Source organism: Rattus norvegicus (genome assembly GCF_036323735.1).
Source record: "Rattus norvegicus strain BN/NHsdMcwi chromosome Y unlocalized genomic scaffold, GRCr8 chrY_unlocalized_19, whole genome shotgun sequence".
NCBI classification, from domain to species: domain Eukaryota; kingdom Metazoa; phylum Chordata; class Mammalia; order Rodentia; family Muridae; genus Rattus; species Rattus norvegicus.
Genome location: NW_026947377.1, coordinates 663,482 through 689,892, shown reverse-complemented (window position 1 = coordinate 689,892; position 26,411 = coordinate 663,482). Strand labels below are relative to the sequence as shown.

Genomic DNA, 26,411 nt, shown 5'->3' with positions numbered 1-26,411 from the left:
ATTATTCGAATTTGATCTTCCCCCAGCAAATGTTATCTGTATCCTGATATTTATCTGCTTCCTCAAAGGAGGTTGCCCCTGACTAGTCCTCTTTCATGGATTAAGGAGATCGCATATGAACCTTCTGTCCCTTTTAACTGTTCTTTAAATGTTAAAGCCTATGACAGTGAGCCAGAGGGGAAAGTTGATACTGGAGTACTGAGGGTGTGGTTAGGTAGAGAGTCAGAAGAGGGTAAGAGAGGTATAGTTTATTACTATATAATAATTTAATATACTAACATAATATATTAGTATCAATTATATTTTATTATGATATAAATATATAATAATATAATGTATTAATAAAATATGACTATATTATTTATTTTAATAATAATATTCTTTAATATGTTAATATAGTATATTATTAATTATATTATTATAATGATTGTACATATCACTTTAATATATTAATTTATTATAATAATATTTTATATATGTGTATATATATGTATTTATATACAATATAAATATATATGTGTTTATATATATACTGCATGGTATGCAACATCCACAAAGTTAACTCCAGGTGGAGCTCGCACGTTAATGTGAAATGCTGAGGGCAGAATATTTTTTTTTTCAGTTCAGTTTGCTTATATAGTGGATCACTTTGATGGGTTTTCATAGATTGATCCACTCCTGCAGCCTCAGGAGGTAGCCTACATGATGGCACTGAATGGCAGTTTTGATATGCCCTTGGATTTTATTTTCGAGCATTTTACCTAGTATTTTTTCCACCAATGTTGGTAAGGGAAATTCTTCTGAAATTCTTTCTTTGTTGTGTCGTTTGTGATTTATGTGTCAGGGCGACACTGGTGTCATGGAATCATTTTGGCGTTTTCCTCCTGTTTCTGTTTTTTTGGTGTAGGTTGAGAATTCTTTGAAAACCTGGTAGGAGTCTGCACTCAAACAATCTGGCCCTTGGGCTCTTTCAGTAGGGAAACTTAATTACTGTTTGTGTCTCATTAGGTGTTGTAGAGCTATTTACAGAGTTTATCTTACCTAAATTTACCTGTGGTCAGTGCAATCAGTCTACACAATCATCCACTTTAAAGTGAGAACTAATGATTATGTGACTTTCATCATTGTACATTGATACGGCTCCCTGTTCATTTCTGAATTTGTTATTTGGATGCTCTCTCCTCCTATTACATTATCTGTCTGAGGATTTGTCTGTCGGATTGATGTTCCCAAGGAACCAGCTCTTGTTTTTTTGTTTTTTTGTTTTTTTTTTTTTTTTTTTTTGTTTTTTTGATCTTTGTATTCTCTTTGTTTCTGATGGATCACCCTGAGTCTGATCATTTCTTGCTGTCTCCTCCTTTAATATGTATTTGCTTCTTTTTATTTTAGAAATCTAGGGTGTGCTGGGAAGTTGCTAGTGTGGGGTCTCTCTTTATAAAAGCACCCTGTGCTGCATATGCAGGTAAGTTTGGAGAAGTTGTGCCTTCATTTTCATTAAATTCTAGGAGCACTTTTTGTTTTTCATCTCTTCCGTGAACTGGTGGATCTTAAGTTGCCAGCTATTGAATTTCAATGAGTTTATACACTTTTTCTTATTGTTGAAGTCCAGTTTTAATCCATGGTGATCTGAGAAGATCCAATGGTTAGTGCAGTATTTCTGTATCCATTGTGGCTTCTTTAGAGTGGGAGAACATGTTCATTTTAGGATAAGGTTCCATGAGGTACTGAAAAGAGAGTGTGTACTTTTGTGTTTGTGTGAACTATTCTGTAGATATCAGTGAGGTCAATTTTATTGAACCCCGTGTTTGTTAAATCATTTATTTATTTATTTTTTTAATTTCTGTCTCAATGGCCTGCCTTTGGTGAGATGGGACATTGATGTCACCCACTATTAATGTGTGAGGTTCGATGTGATATTTACGCTTTAGCAATATTTCTCTCACCAATATTTCTGCTTTTTGTCTTTGGCCTATAGACATCCAGAATTGAGATGTCATTTTGGTGGATTTTTCCTCTGATGCATATGAAGTATCCTTCCCCGTCTCTTTTGATTACTTTTGGTAGAAAGTCTGATTTGCTGGATGTTAGAATGGCTACACCATCTCGTTTCTTGTGTCTATTAGGTTGGAAATCTTTTCCAACCCCTTGGTCTGAGGTTGTGTCTATCTTGGTTGCTGGATTGTGTTTCTTGAGTGCAACAGAAGGATAGATCCTGATTTTACATCCATTGTGTTAGCCTGTGTCCTTTTACTGTTGAGCAGAGGACATTAATGCTTAAAGGTATTAATGAGATGTTGCGGGAGCAGGTTTTTTTTTTTTTTTTTTTTTTTTTTTTTGCTTGCATGTTTTTTTGGTTTTTGTGTTTTCGATTAGGATGTTTGAGTATGTATGTGAGTATTACATCTGTTCAGTAGGGTGCATGATTTTTTTTGTTTGTATTTTTTTGTTTTTGTTTTTTTGGGGAGCTATTGGAGTATGCATGTGAATGTGAGATCCTTTCTGTAGGTTATGCTGTGTAATTATTAATTTCTAGGGGGAGGCAGAGATGTTTCAATTTTTGAAAATCCATCAATATAATTCACTATATAATGAAACTGAAAGAGAAAAATCACATGATAATCTCATTAGATATTTAAAAAGCTTGCAAAAATATTCCAACCCACCTTCATGTTAAAAGGGTGAGAGCAATCAGGGATACGAGTCCTATGCAGAAACATAATAGAGGCAATGGACAGCAGGCCGGTACCCAGCATCAACCTAAATGGAAAGAAATGTAAAGCAATTCCATTAAAGTCAAGGACAATGTAAGGCTGCACACTCTCCCTAATTAGTATAGTATTTGAAATTATATCTAGGGTAAAAGCATAGTTCAAATTTGGTTCTGAAATGGAGTATTGCCAAGGCCTGTGAAGGAGGAATGGCACAGAGCTTTAGAAATCCTGGGGTATGGCCCACTCTTCAACACAGTCTCGTTGGACCTTGGTGAGTCATGAACCCCACGAGGATTTCAGGCAGAGTGGTGCTCAGTTATTGCACTCATTCTCTCTTAATCTAAGAACTGCATGAAAATCCTCATGGAGCTTTCTACCACTCAGAGGGCAGTGCCATTGGCATTTGCAATAAGAGTGATACAGGTCTTTTAGCAATTGCCTCTGGGGTAGATCATTGCTTCTATCATTGCCCGAGGAAATGTAGAATGATTAGCGAGGACCATAACCCATTAAAAGCATTTGGAAAAATAAAATTGTTTGTGAAGCTGGCTAAGATCTTTTCCCTACTGACTCTGATATAAAAAACAATGTATGGGACAATTTGTAGTTCGGAAAGGCTGGGATCTTTTAAGGTCAGGGATCAAGAACAATGGCGGCACAGGCTAATGGTGTGACTGTCACAAAAGCTGAACTGTTGATGACTGCTTTCTGAACCAGTTTTACCCTCAGCTTCCTGATAGGATTTAGTAAGGTTTGCCAATCACAGATGTGCATTCTGATCATTTAAAGCAGATATAACATTTTTATACAGATGTTTAGATATCTGTTTCTAAAAGATTCTTACAAGTCTCCTTTTAAGGATAAATAATACAATACTTTACCATTTCTCTGTGAATTCAAATTGCTTACTTATGAAGTTACGTTGACCTTGGGAGCAATTTGTTTTCTTTAGGTGTACTATATAATGTTTGTTCTAATACAGTACTGGGTATCACTTTTTTCATCACTAAGCAAGAGAAGAAAACTAGAATATGATCACATTTGTAATACAATATTCAATAAATTAAAGGTCTATAGGGAAAATACTGCCCGTTGCGAAACAGAGAAAACCTAGAAAATTGAACTGTATGTCACAGGAATAATCCTGGGAGTATAAATATTATCTAGAAGAATCACCTCCACTCCATCTTCCTAAATCTTTTCTACCCGTGACATGCCCCTGACTAACTTTCACCATTCAGAGCATGTAACCACTAATGAAGAAAAGAGAAGTATCTAACTTTATAGAGAGATGGAGTACGTAAATGTTTCCACTGTGACACAAGAGACTCTCCTGGAAAAGGCACTCTTGAAACTGGTCAATGTAAGGAAAGCTGTTCAGCATGTAGGCCATGGGCGTTCTAAGAGACATTATCATTAGGCCCTCTCTGAAAAATCTCTTGTAACCTAGAGAGCCCTAGCTACTTTTGTGAGGTCACAAGTGTTGTCCTGATAGCATCTGCCTCTCAGATATTTCTTCAGTACCCCTAGAGCTTACTAATTGGCCTTTAATTCAGAATAAACAGACATTTTTGAAGGGAGAACAAAGAGGATGAAGAAATCAGAGATGTGCAAAGAAAGCTTCCCTTCTGTTTTGGTATCAAAAAGGAAGAATTACCTGGTCCATTTGAGAGCTCAGTGAGTCCGGGGTAGGTGTTTAGTGGGTTTCCTGAAGAGACAGCCTTCATCTCAGCTTTCCACATATGGGAATGAGGACATGGGAGCCTCTCAAAATCATCTGGACTTACCTGTTCTTATGGTTCCTGGAAGTCAGAGAGTTTATATCATTCATTTCTTTATTCCAAAAGCCAAGGGATGGAAAGGGCACAGTTGTTTTCCTGAGAGTGCATGGCCTTTATTCTTTTTGACAAGAAGAAAAGGGACTTAAAGAACACGGGAAGGACAAGTTTTGTAACCCTAGCTCTGTGTAAACTCCTCCATGCTTTAGATTCCTATAGTGCAGTTTGTGCCTGACCCTGATATCTGGGATAGAGAAGAGCTTCTATTTGAAACATCATCATCTCAGTCCTTCAACTATTATTTCTATGACTGTCATTACCTGATAGTGACTCATTAGATTTCTGAGTCAATAGCTGTAATTAGCTGGTAGTTTTCTCTTCTTTTATTTCTTATATCTTTTATTTTTTACAAATTTTATTTCTTTTTTTAAAATGTATATTTATATATTTATATTTAAAATACTGTTTCCTTTTAGAATTTCCTCCCATAAGATCCCTAACAGGTCCCTCTCCACTTCTTCTATAAACCATCCCATTACTGTCCCTTCACATTCCCTTTAAATGCAAGTCAAACCAAGGGAGGACCAAGGGCTTAACCTTCCTTTGGTGCCCAACAAGGCCATCCTCTACTACAAATGCAGTTGGAGCCTTAGGTCTTTCCATTTTCCACCTTTGAATATTGGTCTTGTACCAGAAAGATCTGGTTCATTGGCATTTTTGTTCTTATGGGTTGAAACCCTTTTCAGCTCTTATTATCCTTTCTCAGAATCTACCAACTGGAACTCCATTTCCAGTTTACTGGTTTGCCATTGACATTCACTTTTGTATTTGACATGCTCTAGCTTTGTCTCTTAGGAAATATCTATATCTGTTTCCTGGCAGAATGCATTTCTTAGCTTCATCAATGTTATCCAGTTTTGGTGGTTGAATATATATATATATATATATATATATATATATATATATATATATATATATACTTTAGGTGCTTCCTACACCTATTAGGTTAGGTGGAATGATTACATGGATTCTGCACAACTAGGTCAAGAATGTAGAGTTTGCAAATGAGTATATCAAAGAGACTCCCTCCTGTACTTATGAAGGTATTGAGTTGAGGTTTCACTGTTCCTCAAGTCTTTCTTCCCCCTGCCCATGCTCCTGTTTCTTATATATGACATTAAGGAAGAATCATGGCAACACATCTAAAACCTTCAAGTCTGGCCATGGGAACACAGGAAGTAGATAGTGTAGTACAGATATCAAATGTGAATAGAGAAAAGAATTGTATACTCCATGTGGTCCTTTGCTTTATTGATGTTGGTAATTTTTGAATAACATAAGGATTTGGGAATTTATAATTGAAGTAGGTACACCATAATTACACTGTTATTCTCAGTCTATAGATGGGCCCACTTTATTTCCAAAATCATAGCAGAGAATGGAATTTGAAAACAGAATTTTTGAGTACATATTCAGGAATATTTATAATGTCCCCTATGAAGGAATGTACAATAGGAAAGTGAAATACAATGTTCATTCAACGAAAGGTGTGTAGGTAAAGTACTGGCCTTTATAAAATTAAGAAAACCTAGAAAATTGAACTGTATGTCACAGGAATTGACCTGGGAATAAATATATTATCCAGAAGAATCTCCTCCACTCCAAGTTCCTAAATAATTTCTATCCATGCCATGCCCCTGACTCATTTTCTCCATTCAGAAGTCACTAGCTTTAGAGAGATGGAGAACGAAAGTTTCCACTGTGTCACAGGAGACATACCTAAATTGGCACCCTCAAAACTGGTTAATGTAAGGAAAGCTGTTTAGAGTCAGGCCATGGCAGTTCTCAGTGACAATATCATTAGGCTCTCCCTGAAAAATCTCTTGTATCCTTGAGAGCACTAGCTTCTTCTGTGATGTAATAAGTGTTGTCCTGACTGCAAATGCCTCTCAGATATTACTTCAGTACCTATAGGTTTTACTAATTGGCCTCAAATTCAGGGGAAACAGTCATTAGGGAGGGAGAACAAAGACGATGAAGAAATCAGAGATGGGGAGAACGAAGCTGGTCTTCTGTCTTGGTATAAAAGAAGGAAGAAATACATCATCCCTGAGAAATCTCACTGAAGCCTTGGTAGGAGTGGAATATGTAAGTTGAAGAGATAGAATTGATCTGATCCTTCCACACATGGGATCAGGAGCTGGGAGCCTCTCAGAAGAATCTGGACTTCCCTGCTTCTAATGGTTCCTGGAAGTCAGAGAGTTTATATCATTAATTTCTTTCTCCCAAAAGCCAGGTGTTTGGAAGGACACTGTTCTTTTCCTTAGAGCTCATGGATTTTTGTTCTTATTGCCCAGAAGAAAATGGTCCTAAGGAAGAAGTGAAAAATAAGTATACTTTCCTCAGCTCAGAGTAAACTCCTCAATTATTTGGATACTTATAGAGCAGTAAGTGTCTGATACTGGTATTTGGGAGAGAGAAGTGCTCCAAATTTGATCTTCATCATCTCAATCTTTCCACTAGTATTATTCTGACTATAAATCCCTGACAGGAACCCTTTGGATTACTGACTCAATAGGTCTGATTAGCTGCTAATTATCTTTTGTTTTTTTTTTCCTTTTATTTTTAGCAAATTTTATACCTGTTTTTTTTTTTGGTTCTTTTTTTCGGAGCTGGGGACCGAACCCAGGGCCATGCGCTTCCTAGGTAAGCGCTCTACCACTGATCTAAATCCCCAGCCCCGTATATACCTTTTTTAATTGGATATTTCTATATTTACATTTCATATGTTATTTCCTTTCCCAGTTTCCTGTCCTTAATATTCCTAGCTGGTCCCCTTATCCTTATCTATAACCTTTACTGTGCTTTGACATTCCCTTTAACTAGGGAGAACCAAGGGCTTCTCCTTCCATTGATGATCAACATCGCCATACTCTGCCACATATGCAGTTGGAGCCACAGGTCTGTACATAAACAGTCATGGAATATTGGTTTAATACCAGAAAGCCCTGGTTAATTGAACTTGTTGTTCTTATGGGGGTTGAAAGCCCATTCAGCTCTTGTAATCCTTTCTCAACATCTACAAACAAGGGGTCTGTATTCAGTTCTCTGGTTTGCCACTAGCAATCTCTTCTGTATTTGACATGCTCTAGCTGTGTCTCTCATGAAAGATCTAAAACCATTTATTGGAAGAATGCAATTTTATCTTCATCAATCTTATCTAGTTTTTGTGCCTGATATATATATATATATATATATATATATATATATGTATGTATATGTATATATATACACATATATATATACATACATACATATATATATGAATACATACATATATATATAAGTGAATACATACACACACATATATACATATATATATACATATATACATATATACATATATATACATTTATATACATATATATATATATATATATATATATATATATATATATATATATATATATACAATTTTGGTGGATCCTACAACTAGGAATTTTGGTTTAATATTTGGATGGATTCTGCATAACAAGGTGAAGACTCTAGGATCCACAAGTGACAATTGCAAATAGACTCCCTCCTGTTTTTTATAACCTATTGAATTTGAGGTTTCATTGGACCACAAGCCATTCCTATCACTGCCCATCACTCAGAAACTGATGTGTGGCCTGAAGAAAGAATCATGGTAAAACATCCAAAACCCTCAAGCCTATCCCTGGGAACACAAGAAGGTAGATATTAGAGGACTGATATCTAATAGAACTTCAGAACCACATTCTATACTCCATGTTGTCCTTTGCTTTACTGATGTCTTGTAATTAATGGATAAAATATGGATTTGGGAGTTGATCATTAGAAGTAGGTACACAATATTTCCACTCTTATATTCACTCTATAGCTGAGCCACGTTTGATACCAAATTCATTGCAAAAAATGGAATTTGAAAAATGAAATTTTGAGTACACATGCAGGAACATATATAATGTCCCCTGTAAATGAATTTACAATCAGAAAATATAAAACAATATTCACTCAATTAAAGTTCTGTAGGGAAAATACTGGCACCAGCAAAACAGGGAAAACCTAGGGAATTGAACTTTATGTCACAGGATTTGACCGGAGAATAAAATTAATCTCCAGAAGAATATCTTTCCTTCTGTGTTCCTAGATCTTTTCTACCCATGACAAGCCCCTGACTAACTTTCTTCATTCAGAGCATGTAATCACTAATAAAGCAGAGAGAAGGCTCTAGCTGTACAGAGATGTAGCATGTAAATGTTTCTACTGTGTCACAGGAGACACTACTGGAAAGTGCACAACCAAATCTGGTCAATGCAAGGAAGCTCTTGAGCAGGTAGGCTATGGCAGTTCCATCATCATTAGGCCCTCCTTGAAAATTCAATTGTGTCCTGGAGAGCCGTAGCTTCTTCTGTGATATCACAAGTTTTGTTTTGACAGCAACTACCTCCTTCCATATGTCTATGGTTTAGTAATTGGCATCTAATTCAGAGTACAGAGCGATTTGGGAGAGAGAACAAATAGGAAGAAGGGATCAGAGATGGGGATGAGGAAGCTGGCCTCTTGTCTTGGTATAAAAGTAAAGAAGAAATAAGTGGTTTTTGGAAAACACCCTGAGCAGATGGCTTTAGTTCTTTTGTTCTTCTATGGGTTAACCGAGCTCTTGGAGAAGTTGGTGAACATCCTAAAGACCTTTTTGCAGATGGTAAAGTTTCTAGACACCCCTTTTTGTATTTCAATGATCCTAGGGATTGTATGACTAAAGGTAATTGTTTTCTAGTACGAGTGCTAGAGCAAGATAGATTTTTAGGTGCTTTAAAAGACATGGAATTTTTCTGATATACTTGGACTAATGGCACAAGGTCTAAATGATTTTTTTTCGATGTGGACTTTCCCTCAGACCTTTGGTAATATAAAAAAAAAAGGTTTTATATGTTTGAAGTCTAATTTGCACAATGACAAACCACTTTGAGCATGGAGAACACTTTCTGGAGCCCTAGAGAGGGGTGAAGAAATTCTCTTAAACCCTAGGGTAGACGGTGAACATGCCTTTTTTGTAGAAGGAGGAGTTACTTGAGCATCTTGGGACAATATGGAATGTCCAGCAAGTCCTTTCAAGGAATGGCATCTTTGCAAACTTCCTTCATATTTTTTGGAAATTCCATGGCCCTTTGGACAGATGGAGAAGGTTAGGACTCACCTGAGGAGAAGATGTAGTTTTGCTGTCTCTTTGGCTGCAGAAGATGGCACAAGATCCCTTTTGGCAGAAGGGGGATGTTTGAAACTATCTTCTTTAGAGGAAATTTCTCAAGACTACATCAGAAGGATCAAATCTTAACCTTTTTTTTTTATAGAAACTGGATGCCTGTGGTCCACTTTGGTAGAGGGAGAATGTCGCCTCTTTATCCCCAGAGTGGACATGTTAAATAAATCTACTTAGGTATATGGGGATAGTTCTAAAACATGCTGTTCAGATGCAGTAGATCCTAAGACATCCTTCTCAGATGAGGAAGGTCTTAATGTACCGTGTATACGTGTAGAATCCTTACTGTGATATCAGAATGGAGAGTATGTATTAGAGCTACCTCTGAAAATGTGACCTCTCCCTGAGCATCATAGACATATTCTAGATATTGTTTTGTAACTGTGGAAGTTCCAAGAGAAATTTCTTCTGCTGGAGAAGTGGAAACCGACTTTCCTATAGAAGTGTCAGGTTCCCTAGCCTGCTTGAGAGGCAAAACAGGCTCTAAAGCCCCTTCAGAAGATGAGGTAAAATCCAGAGCTTTTGAGGTATTTGGCAGATGTTCTGGGTCTGCTTGTGGGTATAAAGAAGGAATGGCAATCTTTTCTGAATATTTGGAAGAGTGTGTAGCATCTTCTGTAGTTGGGGAAGATGGCTGATTTTGAGGAGATAAGGAAGTTCCTATAGCCTACTGTGGAATTTGTGGAGGTCGTATTCATTCTTTTACACTAATGGAATACAAGGAATCCCTTTCCTCAGTTGTCGAGGATGCTACAGACTCTGGTGTTCGCATTTCATGGTTCACATATGGTTGGGTCCATAACCTTCTCTACAGATGGAATCTGTCCTAGAATATCTTTTGTATATGTGTCACATCCACAAGACATTTCTAAAGATGTGGCTATGGGTAGACCTCCTTCTGTAGAAGTTTCTTGTCCCACAGTCTCTTTTTGAGATAGAGTAATACTCAGAGAATACTGCTCAGTTTTGGGAAGTTCTAGCATCTCTGATGTATATTTGGAAAATTTTGGCGCCTCTGCTTTCAGTACAGAACGACTTAGAGTCCCCTGAGGAGGTAGGGGATATTTTATCTTCTCTGCACATTGTATAAATATGGAGTCTGCATGGCTCATTGACAGTGTGTTTTGATAAACTTGGCTTTTTTGGGCCTAATGGGATGTCAGGAGGGTCCCTTCAGTGGTAGAGGATATTTGAATAATTCTCTATTATATAGGGACATTTGAAGTACTGGGGGATATGGTGAGGCTGCTAGAACATATTTTTTATGTGCAGAAGGCACAGGAGTTCCATCGGTGGATTCAGAAATTTCTACCACATCTTGCGTGGGTGTGGAACTCTCAAGAGCCCCTTCTGAAACTGTCAATGGTCCTTGATCTAATGGTGTACATGCAGAAAATTTTGTCTCTTCTTGGGCTGGTATGTGTGTTATGAGGTTCACTTGGGTATTTGTAACTGTATTTTGTACGCCTTGGATCATAAGTGATGATTTAAGCGCATTTTTAATAGTGGAGGACTTTGAATGTCCTCTTGGCTTAACAGGGTAGTTCTGCAATCCGCTTTGTCAGCAGAATCAGGTTTCAAACTCATTTTACCCGAAGCAGATTTCATAAGCACGTTGGTGGAGATAGGGCACATCTTTGACTGTCTTTGTGAATGGACAGAGCTCTCTGCCCTGCTTTGGCAGCTGGCAAAGGTATTAAAGTCTCTTCTGGAGAAGGGGCAGGACTTATTCCACTTGTGGAATATGAGAAATCACTGAGATTACCTTTAAGAGAAGAAGATTTCCAGCCCTTTTTTTTTTTCTGATTGGGCCTGTTGTACCTCCCCTTAACCAGAGGCGTCTTCTCCAACAAAATTTGGAGGAGAACTGGAAAGACTGAGGACCTGTAAGATAGGGAGTGAACATTTGAAATCCTTTGGAAAGTCTGTGGGACAAGAGCTGAACACCCAGAAGAGTGTGCAATACTGAGACCTCAGCGAGGAGACCCTGCTACTTCTTCCCACATGTGCTCAGATCCCTAGCCCAAGAAGAAACTGCATAGTGCCACTGGACACATGAATATAGGAGCAGTCAATCTGCAGGAGCCCTGCAGTCCAAACTGCAGCTGAATCTGAACTTGTCCAAACAGTATTCTACACCCAAATGTCATGAGGGGTGGGGAAGTATTACACTGTCAGAGGGGAAGAAACCTATGAGAACTCTGCTCAAATTCCTGACTCAAGAAAAAAACACACAGCTCCATCTGGGCCTCCTGTGCATAGGAACGTAGGAGCAGTAGGGTCAAGACACTTCTGGTTGCAGCCCTTATGGAAAGCTGAAAGTCAGCCCAACAAGTGAGTTCAGGCCTGAGAGAAGAAGTGATTCCAACTTTTCTGCTTGAAGCGAGCTCACTGGTTGACTCAGGACATGCAAAGGCAGAACTCCTCTGGGATCAGGCATTTCCAGTTTCTAGCTGGCTCCTGAACCTTGCTGATTCCAGCACAAAGCTCCCTTCTCCTAGAAACTGTGGGAGAGAGAGCTGATCACCCAGGAGTGTGGGCAATACTGAGCATACAATGCACACAGACTACCACTTCTGCCGACAATTGCCCACATCTCTGGCCCAAGACAAAATTGCATAGTGACTCTGGAATAGAGGAGGAGTAAATCTACTGGAGCACCATGTTCCAGACTGTGCCTGGATCGGAACTGATCTTGTCAAACAGCTCCCTGTACCCAAATCATGATGGTGGGGTAACTAGAGCCTCAGAGAAGCAGACACTCCTGGGAAATCAGAGGAGACTACTCTCTGCCCAGATTCCTGACTCAAGAGGAAAACACCTTGTACCATCTGTGCCCCCTCCCCCCACAGAGGGACCTAGGAGAAGTATGGGAAGTTCCTTCTGGTTCCCGCCCACAGGGACAGCTGAAAGTCAGTGGACAGGAGCAACTACGTGCCTGAGAGCAGAATACTCTGTTCCCTTAACTGGGTAAAAGAAAACAGGAAAACAGGTCTACAGCAGCCCTGACACACGAGCCTACAGGACGGTCAAGCCACTGTCAGAAAGAGCAAGACAAGCTAATTCCAGAGACCACCTGATGGCCACAAGAAAGCACAGGAACACAAACAACAGAAACCAAGACTACTTGGGCTCAACAGAACCCAATTCTCCCATCAAAACAAACACTGGATATCTAAACACACAAGAAAAGGAAGATCTAAATTTAATTTCACATTTATCATGACGATGGAGGATGTTAAGAATAATAACTCCCTTAAGAAAATGCAGGACAATAGAAAAAACTGAAGTAAACAAATATAATGCAAGAAAGAGGGAACACAAAACTACCTTAAAGAACTACTTGAAAAACAGCATAACAGGAGAAGGAAATAAACAAAACCACCCAGGAGTTAAAAATGGAAATAGAAACAATAAAGTAAGCACAATGAAGATAACCCTGGAAATGGAAAACCTAGGACAGAGACCAGGAGTCATAGAAGTGAGAATCACCAACAGGATAAAAGACATAGAAGACATAATCTAAGGAGCAGAAGAATCACACAACTGTCAAACATAATGTAAAACAGAAAAGACCTAGCTCAAAACATAAAGGATATCCAGGACACAATGAGAAGATCAAACATAGTCTTAACAGGTATAGAAGAAAGTGAAGACTGTCAACATCAAGGGACAGTAATATCTTCAACAAAATTATAGAGTAAAACTTCCCTAATCTAAAGAAAGAGATGCCCATAAACATACACAAAGCCTACAGAACTCCAAATAGATTGGACCAGAAAAGGATATCCTCCCATCACATAATAGTCAAAACACCAAATGCACAAAACAAATAAAAATGTTAAAAACTGTAAGGAAAAAGGTCAAGTAATATATAAAGACAAAGCTATCATAATTAAATCAGAATTCTTTCCAGATACTATGAAAGTCAGAAGATCATAGACAGATGTCATACAGACACTAAGAGAATAAAAACACCATCCCAGGGTACTGTATCCATCAAAACTCTCAATTAACAAAGACGGAGAATCCAAGATATCCCATGACAAAACGAAATTTACACAATACCTTTCTACATATCTAGTCTTACAAAGGACACTAACTGGCAAGACCGAACACAAGGATTCAAGTAAAACCATAGATAAAACAAGAAATTAATCTTTTCACAACAACACATAGAGAAGAGAAGCACACAAACATAAACTAACCTCCAATTATGAAAATAACAGAATGTGACCATCACTATTCCTTAATATCTCCAACATCAATAGACTCATTCCTCACTAAAAATACACAGATTGACACACAATATGTAATGAGGACCCAGCATTTTGCACTACAGGAAACACACTTCAGAGACAAAGACAGACACTACCTCAGAGTAAAAGGCTGGAAAACAATTTTCCAAGCAAATGGTCTGAAGAATATATAAAATCGACTTTCAACCAAAAGTCATCAAAAAGCATAAGGAAGGACACTTCATATTCGTCAAGGGAAAAATCCACCAAGATGAACTCAAAATCATAAATGTCTATGCTCCAATTACAAGGGCTCCTACATACACATAAGAAACCTTACTAAAGATCAAAGCATATTGCACCGCAAAAAAATAATAGTATAAGATTACAACACCCCATTCTCATCACTGGACAGATCACAGAATCAGAAATTAAACAGAGATATAGACAGACTAGCAGAAGGTATAAACCAAATGGACTTAACAGATATTTACAGAACATTCTATCCTAAAACAGAAAGATAAACCTTCTTCTCACAGCCTCCTGGCACTTTCTCCAACATTAATCATATAATCAGTCAAAAAGCAGGCCTCAAAGCATACAGAAAGATAGAAATAATCCAACGCATCCTATCAGACCACCATGGGCTAAGGCTGTTCTTCAATAAAAATAAGGAAAGAACGCCCACATATACATGGAAGTTGAACAATTTTTTTACTCAATGATAACTTGGTCAAGGAAGAAATAAAGGAAGAAATTAAAGACTTCTTAGAATTCACTGAAAATGAAGGTACAACACACCCAAACTCTTGGAACACAATGAAAGCTGTGCTAAGAGGAAAACTCATAGCTCTGAGTGCCTGCAGAAAGAAACAGGAGAGAGCATACATCAGCAGCTTGACAGCACACCTAAAATCTCTAGAACAAAAAGAAGCAAATACATGCAGGAGTAGAGGAAGGCAGAAAATAATCAAATTCAGGGCTGTAATCAACCAAGTAGAAAAAAAGGGACCATACAAAGAATCAACAGAACCAATACCTGATTCTCTGAAAAAATCAACAGGATATATTAACCCAAAGCTAGACTAAGCAGAGGATACAGAGAGTGTGTCCAAATTAACAAAATCAAATATTAAAAAGGGAGACAGAACAGCAGAATCAGAGGAAATTAAAAAAAAATTGCTGTACTACAAAAGCCTAGGTTCAAAAAACTTGAAAATCTGGAAAAAAAAACAATTTTCCAGACAAATACAAGATACCAAACCTAAATCAGGAAAAGATAAACCATTTAAACAACCCATAACTCCCAAAGGAATACAAGCAATCATCAAAACTCTCCCACCCAAAAAGAGTCCAGGATTAGATGGGTTTAGTGCAGAAATCCATCCAAAATTCATTGAAAAATTCATAACTATACTGTCCAAACTATTCCATAAAATTGAAACAGATGGAGTACTACCAAACTGCTTTCATGAAGTCACAATTACTCTTATAACTAAAACAAAGAAAGACTCAACAAAGAAAGATAACTCAGACCAATTTCTCTTATCAATATCAACACAAAAATACTCAATGAAATTCTTGCAAACCTATTCATACAACACATTAAACAATCATCTACTATGTTTAAGTAGGATTCATCCCAGGCTTGCAGGGATACTTTAATATACAGAAAACAAACACCATAATTCACTATATAAACTCCAAGATAAAAACCACATGATCCTTTCATTAGATGCTGAGAAAGATTTTGACAAAATTCAACATCACTTCATGAAAAAAGTCCTGGAAAGCACAGGAATTTAAGGCCCACACCTAAACATATACAGCAAATCCGTAACTAACATTAAACTAAGTGGAGAGAAACTTAAAGCAATCACACTGAAATCAGGGACTGAACAAGGGTGCCCACTCTCTCACAACTTATTCAATATAGTTCTAGACATCTTAGTCAGAGCAAGCAGACACTGAAGGAGGTCAAAGGGATATAGATTGGAAAAGAAGAAGTTAAAATAGCACTGTTTGTAGTTGATAGGATTGTATACTTAGTGACCTCAAACATTCCACAAGAGAATTACTAAGCCTGATGAACAATTTCAGCAAAGTGGCTGAGTATAAAAATAACTCTGCACAAAGCTAAACAAGCAGAGAAAGAAAGTAGGGATATGACACCCTTCACAATAGCCCCAAATAATATAAAATGTCTTGGGGTGACATTATCCAAGTAAGTAAAAAATATGAGCATATGAGCAGAACCTCAAGTCTCTGAAGAAAGTGAAGGAGATTTCAGAAGATGGAAAGATCTCCCATGTTCATGGACTGGCAGGATTAATACAGTAAAAATGGCCATTATATTAAACGCAACCTACATATTCATTCCAATCCCCATCAAAATTCCAATCCAATTCGTCAAAGATTTAGACAGAACATTCATTAATTCATCTGTAATAAAAAAAAAACACAGAATAGCTAAAACTGTCCTCAACAATAAAAGGACTTCCATGGGAATCACTATCCCTAAACTCAAGCAGTATTACAGGGCAACAGTGATAAAAAAAAAAAAACAAACAAAAAAAAACTGTATGGCGTTGTGACAGAGGCAGGCAAATAAACCAGTCGAATAGAATTGAAGACCCAGAAATGAACCCCTACAACCATGGTCACTTAATTTTTGAGAAAGAAGTCAAAACCATCCAATGGAAAAAAAGACAGCATTTTCAGCATGTGGTGCTGGTTCAACTGTGGGTCAGTATGTAAAAGATTGCAGATCAATCCATTCTTACTGCCCTGTAGAAAGCATAAGTACAACTGGATCAAGGACCTCCACTTCAAACCAGATACACTCCAACAAAAAGAAGACAAAGTGTGGAAACATGTCAAACACATGCTCACTGGAGAAAATTTTCTGAACAAAACACCAAAGGCTCATGTTCTAAGATGAAGAATCAACAAATGTGATCTTAAAAAAACTGAAAAACTTCTGTAAGGTACAGGACACTGTTGTTAGGATAAAATGGAAACCAATAGATTGGAAAAAGATCTTTACCAATCCTACAACTGATAGACAGCTTATATCCAAAATATACAAAGAACACATGAAGTGAGACTACAGGGAGACAAATAACCATTTGAAAAATGGGGTTCAAAGCAAAACAGAGAATTCACAGCTGAAGAATATCAATTGGCAGAGAAATACCTAAAGAAATATTCAACAACTATAGTCATAAGGGAAATGCAAATCAAAACAACCCTGATATTCCAACTCACACCAATGAGAATGTCTAAGATCAAAAACTCAGGTGAGAGCAAATGCTGGAGAGGATGTGGAGAAAGAGGAACACTCCTCCATTGTTGGTGGGATTGCAGACTGATATAACCATTCTGGAAATCAGTGTAGAGGTTCCTCAGAAAATTGGACATTGAGTTATCTGAAGACACAGCTACACCTATCTTGGGCATATACCCAAAAGATGCCCCAATATATAACAAAGACATGAGCACCACTATGTTCATAGTAGCCTTATTTATAATAGCCAGAAGCTGAAAGAACCCAGATGATCTTCCACAGAGGAATGAATACAGGAAATATGGCACATCTAACCAATGGAGTGTCATTAAGAGATACATTGAAATGCTAGCACTCTATACAACAGGGTTTTAGAGTCCCTTAGTGAGAGAATGGTCTTTTACAGCAAGGTCTTCATTATCAGACTTTGATTTAACCCGTCTACCAATGAAGTGAAATTATCACAGACATAAAATAGTGCCTCTCCAGAAACAGCTTTTATCCACTAATACGCATCTACTTCTATTTCATAATTGTCATGTTTATATGGGTTTAGGATACAATATGTTCTGATTTATTAATGATATTTAAGTGTTATTTGGGGTAATTTTGAAATTTTCAAAGGAACAAACCTATTTTATGATTGTATTCCATACTACTTTTAATTTGATCTTGAAGAATTTCATGAAAACTGAAGTATCAAAAATGTATATCTTCCCATTGAAAATTTGTAACATCCATCATGTGAAACTCCCGCTGAACCTCAGTGTATTGATTTCTCTGAAAGCATTTATAGACTCTCCTACTGCATTATTGCAACTCTACAGAAGCTTCACTCCCATAGTGGCAGTTCCAGATCAGATGTAAACAAACAATTTTCTTTGCCTTGGAAAAGATTTAAAATATTTTCATTAACTTTTTATATGAAACTAGTAAGGATTTTGAGAAAAGGGGGCAGACAGGCCCCAGAAAGTATGTTTTTAAAATTCTTTTCTTAAAATTAGACTTTTTCATGCAATATATTTGAATTATGATTACTCTACCCCCTATTCCCCCCTTCTATTCCTCTCCTATCATCTGTATCTACATCTTTCTGACTCTCAAAACAAACCATCATCTAAGGGATAAAAATAAAATGAAAGTTAATGAATTGGAGTAGAACAAAACAAGCATATAGAAAAGAGCCATAACAAGGGTCAAGAATCAGATACAGACACGGAGACCCAGACTTCCATTCACACACTCTGGAATTCCATGGAAACATAAAACCAGGAAAAATATATACACAAAACATACAGAGCAAAAATTAATAGATAAATAAACATAAAACAAAATGAAAAAGACATTCTGAAGAAAAAGTCCTGACCCATTATGAGACAAGGATCCTCCAAAGATGATGTTCAGTTCCCTTAGTGCTTTATACGCAGTCTACCCTTAAAATTAGTTTGTGTACCCAGTGATATTCCCTTGGAGAAAACTAAGTTTTCATTTTCACATGATTATCCAATGGAGATAACTTCCAAATTAGAGATAAGGTGATGTGCAGGCCTTGGGTTCTTTCAAGGGCTTATTAATAGGTAAGGAGATCTGTGAGGTGCTGTCCACTGAGCATGATACAATTGTGGCCCTCCAGAACTCAAAATACTTACATCTATCTGAACAGACCCTATATAATATTGACACTGCCTATTCAAAGGAACTAAGCGAAGTGCTGGAGAATAGAGAATGATGTAGCCATGGGTGTCTTACTTCATTGAAGAAGATTTTAAGAGACTAAAATTTACTATGAATTGGTGTCTCAAAGTAACACCAGAAATTACACTGTTAACGTCTCACTAACACAACTGCCTAAACAACAGCTGAGGAAGAGAGGGAATGGGGAAGAATGGAAGTTTAGTTCTCTTTCTGTTTAAATTCGTTCTTCCTCTTCTTCTTCTTCTTCTTCTTCTTCTTCTTCTTCTTCTTCTTCTTCTTCTTCTTCTTCTTCTTCTTCTTCTTCTTCTTCTTCTTCTTCTTCTCCTTCTTCTCCGTCTTCTCCGTCTTCTTCATCTTCATCTCCTCCTCCTCCGTCTCCTCATCCTTGTCTTCCTCCTGTTCCTCCTCCTTCTTCTTCCTCTTCTGCTTCTTCCTGCTCTTCTTCCTCCTCCTCAATCTCTTCTTCTTCCTGTTCTCCTTCCTCCTCCTCTTCTCCTTCTTCTTCTTCTTCTTCTTCTTCTTCTTCTTCTTCTTCTTCTTCTTCTTCTTCTTCTTCTTCTTCTTCTTCTTCTTCTTCTTCTTCTTCTTCTTCTTCTCCTTCTCCTCTCCCTCTGGTTTGATGTGTAGGTCCTTGATTCACTTTGACTTAGGCTTTGTACATGGTTATAAAAATGAGATAATTTGCATTCTTCTTCATGCTGATTTCCAGTTGAACCAGAATTATTTTTGGAAAATGCTATGTTTCTGCCTTTGAATGGTTTTTATCTACTTTTCCAAATATCAAATGATAGGTGTGTGGGTTCATTTCTGTGTCTTCACTTCTAATCCACTGGTCTATCCATCTGTGTCTTTACCAATACCATGCAGTATTTATCACTATTGCTCTGTAATACTGCTTGAGTTCAAGGGTGATGATTCCCCCAGAAGTTCTTTTCTTGTGGAGGATAGTTTAATCTCTTCTAGTTTTTTCTTATTCTAAATAAATTTGGAAATTTCTCTTTTTATCTCTATTAAAGAAGTGAGTAGGAATTTTGATGGAGATTGCATTGAATGTGTAAAATTAAATTGAATGGCAAAATGGTCATCTTTACTATATTAATCCTGTCAATCCATGAGCATGTAAGCTCTTTCTATCTTCTGAGATAGTACTCAATTTCTTTCTTCAGATACTTGACGTTTTGTCATACAGATCATTCACTTGCTTGAATAAACTTAAACCAAGATATTTTATATTATTTGGGACTATTGTGAAGTGTGTGATTTCAATATTTTCTTTCTCAGCCTGTTTATCCATTGAGGAGAGGAAGGCTACTGGTATGTTTGAGTTAATTTTATACCCTGACACTTTGATGAAGTTATTTATCAGGTTAAGAAGTTCTCTGGTGGTACTTTTGGGTCACTTAAGTATATACTATCATATCATCTGCAAATGGTGATATTTTGATATCTTCCCTTCCAATTTGTGTCAGTTTGACCCCCTTGTGGTCTGGTTTCTCTGACTATAACATGGAGTCCTGTTTTGAATGAGTAGGGAGAGAGTGGGCAGCCTTGTCTAGTCCCTGATTTTAGTGGGATTGCTTCAAGTTTCTTTCCATTTAGTTTGATGTTAGCTACAGGTTTCCTGTATATTTCTTACACTCTATTTTGATATGAGCCTTCAGTTCGTGATTTTGCCAGGACTTTTATTCGCATGGGTTGTTGAATTTTGTCAAATGCTTTCTCACCATCTAATGAAATGACCTTGTGCTCCTTATCTTTGAGTTTGTTTACATGATGGATTACATTTATGAATTTTCCTATATTAAACCATCCTTCCATCCCTTGGTTCAAGTCTACTTGATCATGATGGATGATTTTTTTGATGTGTTGTAATATTCGGATTGCAAGAATTTTATTGAGAATTTTTTCATCAATATCCCTAAGGGAAATTGGTCTGAAGTCCTCTTTCTGTGCTGAGTCTTTGTGTGGGCTAGGTATAAGAGTATTTGTGGATTCATATAAGGAATGTGGTTGTGCTCCATCTGTTTCAATTTTGTGGAAGAGTTTGGACAGTATTAGTATGAGGTTATCTTCCATTCTCATTTCCCTGCTTTCCCTATACCTAATTCCTGCAAAGGCCACTCCCTTCCCAACCTCCCCTCTCATTCAGTTTCCTCTCTCCCTCCATCCTCCTCAATATCAATTCTGCTAACTGCATTTTAAAGTCAATATTTAGGAAAAAACACTGAGTAAGTATAGGAAGTATCCCATAAGCAATTGTGGTTGGTGTTTTGTCAAGATATGAACATATTTAATTTAATAGTTGTCAAAATTCCTACATATACTTTTAGAAGAGACACTGTCTTCATTACCTTCAACATGAAGGAAAAGCATTTATATATTCTTTTAAGTTATACAAGGGCATCTGTTAAATGAGTAACACACATCACACAACTTTATTACTTTGAAAGCTCTCTTTATTGCATATATTTACACAATGAAAAGTACAAAGGCTTAAACTCATGTGAGTGTACTTTGTTTCAAAGTTAAAGTTTAGATATACAGGTTGATGACAACAGCCATCTCAGACTCAGAGGGGTTAAATACATAAAGGCATCATCTATTACCTTACCTTTCTTCTTTCCTTTATTCCTGATGAAGACTCATCTCATTTGCAGCCCCTGCTGTGAGAGATGGATCAGAAAATGCCTGAAAGTCCACAAACCAGAATCCATCTATAGGAAAGAAAAAAGACTACATCTACAAATAGTACATGCACTCAAAACTTGTTTGTAGATCTTAACACTTGAAATAAAATGCAAAAAGAAACCCATTTTCTAGGATATTACAATATACAGGAAATGGTACCTGTAGGAAGCATTCTCAGGGGATTTTAAACTTCTGCACCTAAGAATGAAACTGCCTCCATGAAGGTGAAGATTTTTTTCTTTGGCAAGAAAGTCAGTCTGTCTCTTGACAGTTGTGCAGTCTGTTCATCACTAGAGCAACGGTGATGCTTTATGAATGTGAACAGATAAACACATACCAGTTTTCACTTCTTCAAATAATTTCAAGAAGAACCTGAAAGAGAATATATAATGTTCCACAGATGAAATATGGGAATTTAAATTAGCCAGCATAAATATGTTGTTATAATTTCTGCCTTTATTAATTTTGACTATTTCTGCTATGAATAATAAGATGGTTATGTAATGTCTACCAATCCCCAAAGCCTGAAACATTGTGGAAAACTGTCTTATTTCTCCCGAACTTGGTTTTTGATCACCATACTTTTCATTGCCCATCTAAATTCTCTGTTTCTCATGTAGATCTGAGGACTATGTGAGGATGTCACTCTCATGTAGAAGACCAAGGAACTTTCTGTACTTGCATGTATTTACTCATGGGAGCATGCAAATAAATCTTTCAGTTCCAAGAACAAAATCGTGGCTGTCCATGACCCACATGAAACAAAATCTTTCTTTCTGCCATCAATGAACTTTAGCACACTGGTAACAACACAGATAACAATATAATGGAATAATCCTGTAATAATAATATTAGTGATGATGATGATGATGATGATGATGATGATGATGGAAAAATCCCCTCGAGGGATCACGTTATAAGGAAAATAAATATTGAGATGTGTTTTTTTTTAAGTGATATTGTATCCAGGAAAGCAATTTTCAATAGGACAGACTCCTCTCACATGAAAATCACTCAAACTGTCATGGCTTCACAGAGAGAGTTGAGAACCAGAGTGGTCTTTTAGGACAAGAGAAAGATTCGCCAACATTCTATAAAGAAAAGCAATCCAGACATTCTGTGTGAGGATGGTTAGCTTATGCATGGCTAACACACACAACATATACACAAACACACAAACACACACACAGACACATATGCATGTACACACACACAGATACACAGAGACACACAGAAAGAGACATAGACAGTTAGACAAACAGACATTCACACAGAGAGACTGACAGTCACAGACAAACACACAGACACAGACACACATACACAGACACAAACACACAGACACACACACATATACAGAAGCACAGACACAGAGACGATAACCAATATACAGATACACACACAGACACAGACAGACACACACACACACACACAAACACACTTATGTACACACACACACACACACACACACACACACTCATCTCTTGTCTCCTACCTAGAGTGTCCAGGTGCATAAAACGTGTGAAAGGATGAAGTGGACCCAGGAAACAGTTAGTCAGCAGAATATTGGTCTGCGTGCAAGTGAATTTTGGTGTCTTCCAAGGATTTCAGTGTCACAGCTCTGTTAGAAGGTATTCAGGGACACGCTATGGTTGTGTGCATATAATTTACTCAGGGTCAAGAGGGCTAAACGAACCTTGGAGAGCAGGAAGGGGTTTTTGTGTGCACTTACATCAGTTGCAGGCTTAAGGTACCAGGAAGTCCTCTATTGCTATATCTTTATAATCTCTGACCCAGCATCGGTCTGTTGTTCAGTGATCTCCATTTTACCTACTCAGAAATCGACTCCACTGAATGTGCCCCATACCCAACCCTGAGGTCCTACTTGCTCGATTTCAAAGGATTGCAGGTTCATGTTATGCATTCTCTGTCAGAATAAATCCTCAGGAACGTGGCCCTCTAGACATCATGAATTAACCAGTGCTTCCATCGAGTTTCTGCATTAACCCGTATGTCCTCTATTTCTGGCCGGTTCTCTCTACACCCCGCTATCCCTCCATCTTCCCCTCTGAACTTCTGCTCCTGTCCTCAGTCGCACTCACTCACTCACAGAACCTGTTCCAGTTTTTCCTTTCAGATAGGTCGATGCTTTTCTTCTCAAGGTGCCTTCTCCTTTCCTTTGTCCTCTCTGCATTTGTGGATTGTAGATGGAATATGATTTATCTCACAGCCGATACCATGCATAGGTAAACGCCTGCCATGTTTGTGTCTCTAGGTCTCATTTCCCTCTTGGGCTGATTTTTTTTTCTAGTTTCATCTATTTTCTCTTTGGCTTCAGGATATCATGCCTCGACCACTATGATGTCATTCCCCCACCCCTATGATGTCATGCCCCACCCCCATGATGTCATGCCTTGGCCCCTTGTTAGAATGGTTGTATATATTCACCAGGTAACATTCTGAATTCTGCCCTGTCACCAGACTCCTCCAGGCACCCACCATTTACAGTTCTTCCTCCTATCCTCTCCCCTTCTACTCTTATTGAGTAGAGGACCCCTCTGGGTACACCCCGTCTCCTGGCACATAAAGTCTCTGCAGGACTAGACTCATCGTCTCCCACTAGGTCCTGAAAACGCAGCCCGGGTAGGAGAACAGGATCCACAGACAGGCGACGGGTTTACTGAACTCATGTGAGAACCATTGTGCTCCTCTACCTCTCTCAGTCCTTCCCTCAGCTCTTTAGTGAGACTCACTGAGCACTGTCTGATATCAAGCCCTGTGCCTGTGCATCTGTATCAGTCGGCTGCTCGTTGGAGCCTTGCAGAGGACAATAATGCTACACTGCCGTCTGCAAACATAAGAAAGGACCATTAATAATGTCAGTGTTTGCCGTCTGCCCATAGGATAAGTCTCACATCCGGCCACTTTTCCTTTGGCCATTTCCTCATTTCCTCTTCCATCTCTCTCCGTGTGTCTCTTATAGAGGGGGCAATTTCTGGGTCAAAATTTTGGGGATGTGTTTGGTTCCTTATCCTTCCACCTTGGGTCCTCTGTGGCTACAGAAATTGACCATTTCGGTGTCCGTATCCCCACTGTTATGAGTCTCAGCTAAAGTCACCCTCATGGACGCCAGGGTATCCTCACCCATCCCAGATTGCTGGCAAATCATAGAGATAGTACCAACCCTGGACAGTCACTGATTTCAGTTTATTCTCTTGGCCCTCTGTCCCTCTTGCTCATCTCTCCCAAGAAATGATTCTCAAACCCTATTTACCTTCCCATCCCCTCAGTCACCCAATCCTTTCCTTCCAACTGCCTCTTCTCATTACTTTGTTCCTCCTTCTGAGTGAAATTCAAACATTTTTCTTGGCCCTTTCTTATTGTTTATCCTCTTTGGTTCCATAGAACTTAGTGTGTGAATTCTGTACTTAATGGCTAATACCCTCTTTTAATGAATATATACATGTTATTTTGGGTCTCAATTACTTCATTCAGGACAATACTTTCTCACTCCATCTTCTTGACCGCAGCTTCTCAATGTCCTTATTTTTCTTTCTTTTTTTTTCTTTTTTTCAGAGCTGGGGTCCTTATTTTTCATATGTGTATAGTATTTCATAGTGTAAATGAACTAAATTATCTGTAGCCACTGTTTGGTTGAGGGACATCTGGCTTATTTCTATTTTCTGTTCATTATGAAGAAATCCACTAGGAACATGATGGAGCACATGTACTCTCTGCATGGCAGAGGTCTTTTCAGATATAAGACCAGGTGTAGTATAGCTGGGTCTTTAGGAAGAATATTCCCCATTTTCTCACAATCCACTGGACAGATATTGATAGCATTATACAGATTTGCTCTTCCCAAGCAAATGCAATTTGTATCCTGATATTTATTTGCTTCCTCAAAGGAGGTCTCCCCCCACCAACTAGCCCTCTATCATGGACACTGGTGATCACATATGAAACTTCTTCCCATTTTAACCGGTCAGTAAATGCTAGAGCCTATTACTGATAGCCGGAGGGGAAAGTTGGTACCGGAGGTATGACAGTGGGGTTAGGTAGAGAGGCAGAAGAGGGTAAGAGGGGAAGGGAGAGGACTGAAGAAAAAGAGGAGGAAGTAATGATGGAAACAATCCATGTGGCCTGAAGAATGCACATGTAGCAGGGGTTTTATGGTTGGAGTATAAGTTATGATAACGTTAGATCTACCCAATACACGTTTATAGATTATAATTATAATAACCAAGTTGTGTGTTTTCTTTATGGGTCATTGGGTTTGGAAATTCCAACAAGCTTTCCTCAACAGTATTTCTGAATCAAATTTTCTGTTAATAGAGATCACCCCTTGTAGGGGCTCTAACCATTGCTCCATAGTCCAGTAGATACAGCTGTTTCTTCCTCAGTCATGTCTCTTGTATTTTCTGTGGATATCTGTTTCTTCAGTGATCCATGCCCAGTGTTCCTTTTTCTCAAGGTTTTCAATGATCTCACCCAGAGGAGTTTCAGGTTTCTCAACTTGTTCCACTTAGTTAACCGCAGCTTCACAATGTCCTTATTGCTCATACCTGCATATTATTCCACTTTAAAAATTTTCTGATAACAGTGAACCGTCCTGAGTAGGCTAAAATTTCCCAAGAAAACATTAAACATTCAGTCTCTAAATCTAGATCTCCTCATCCCATTATGCTTGCTTTGCCTGAATGGCCATGGCATGAGCAGTTTTTTCTTAGGGAC

At 38.0% G+C, this 26,411-nt stretch overlaps 1 long non-coding RNA gene across 2 annotated transcripts in view; it reads left to right on the top strand.

Annotated features, from left to right (window-relative positions):
• The first annotated feature begins 3,960 nt into the window (after positions 1-3,960).
• LOC134484611 (uncharacterized) overlaps positions 3,961-26,411 on the top strand; it is a 37,615-nt gene continuing 15,164 nt past the window's right edge. The window contains exon 1 of one of the 2 annotated variants that reach the window (XR_010062118.1): positions 3,961-4,399. This is a non-coding gene — a long non-coding RNA (uncharacterized LOC134484611). Of the gene's footprint in view, positions 4,400-6,151; positions 6,638-26,411 lie in introns of those variants that run through there. The other variant, XR_010062117.1, reaches the window with a different exon arrangement.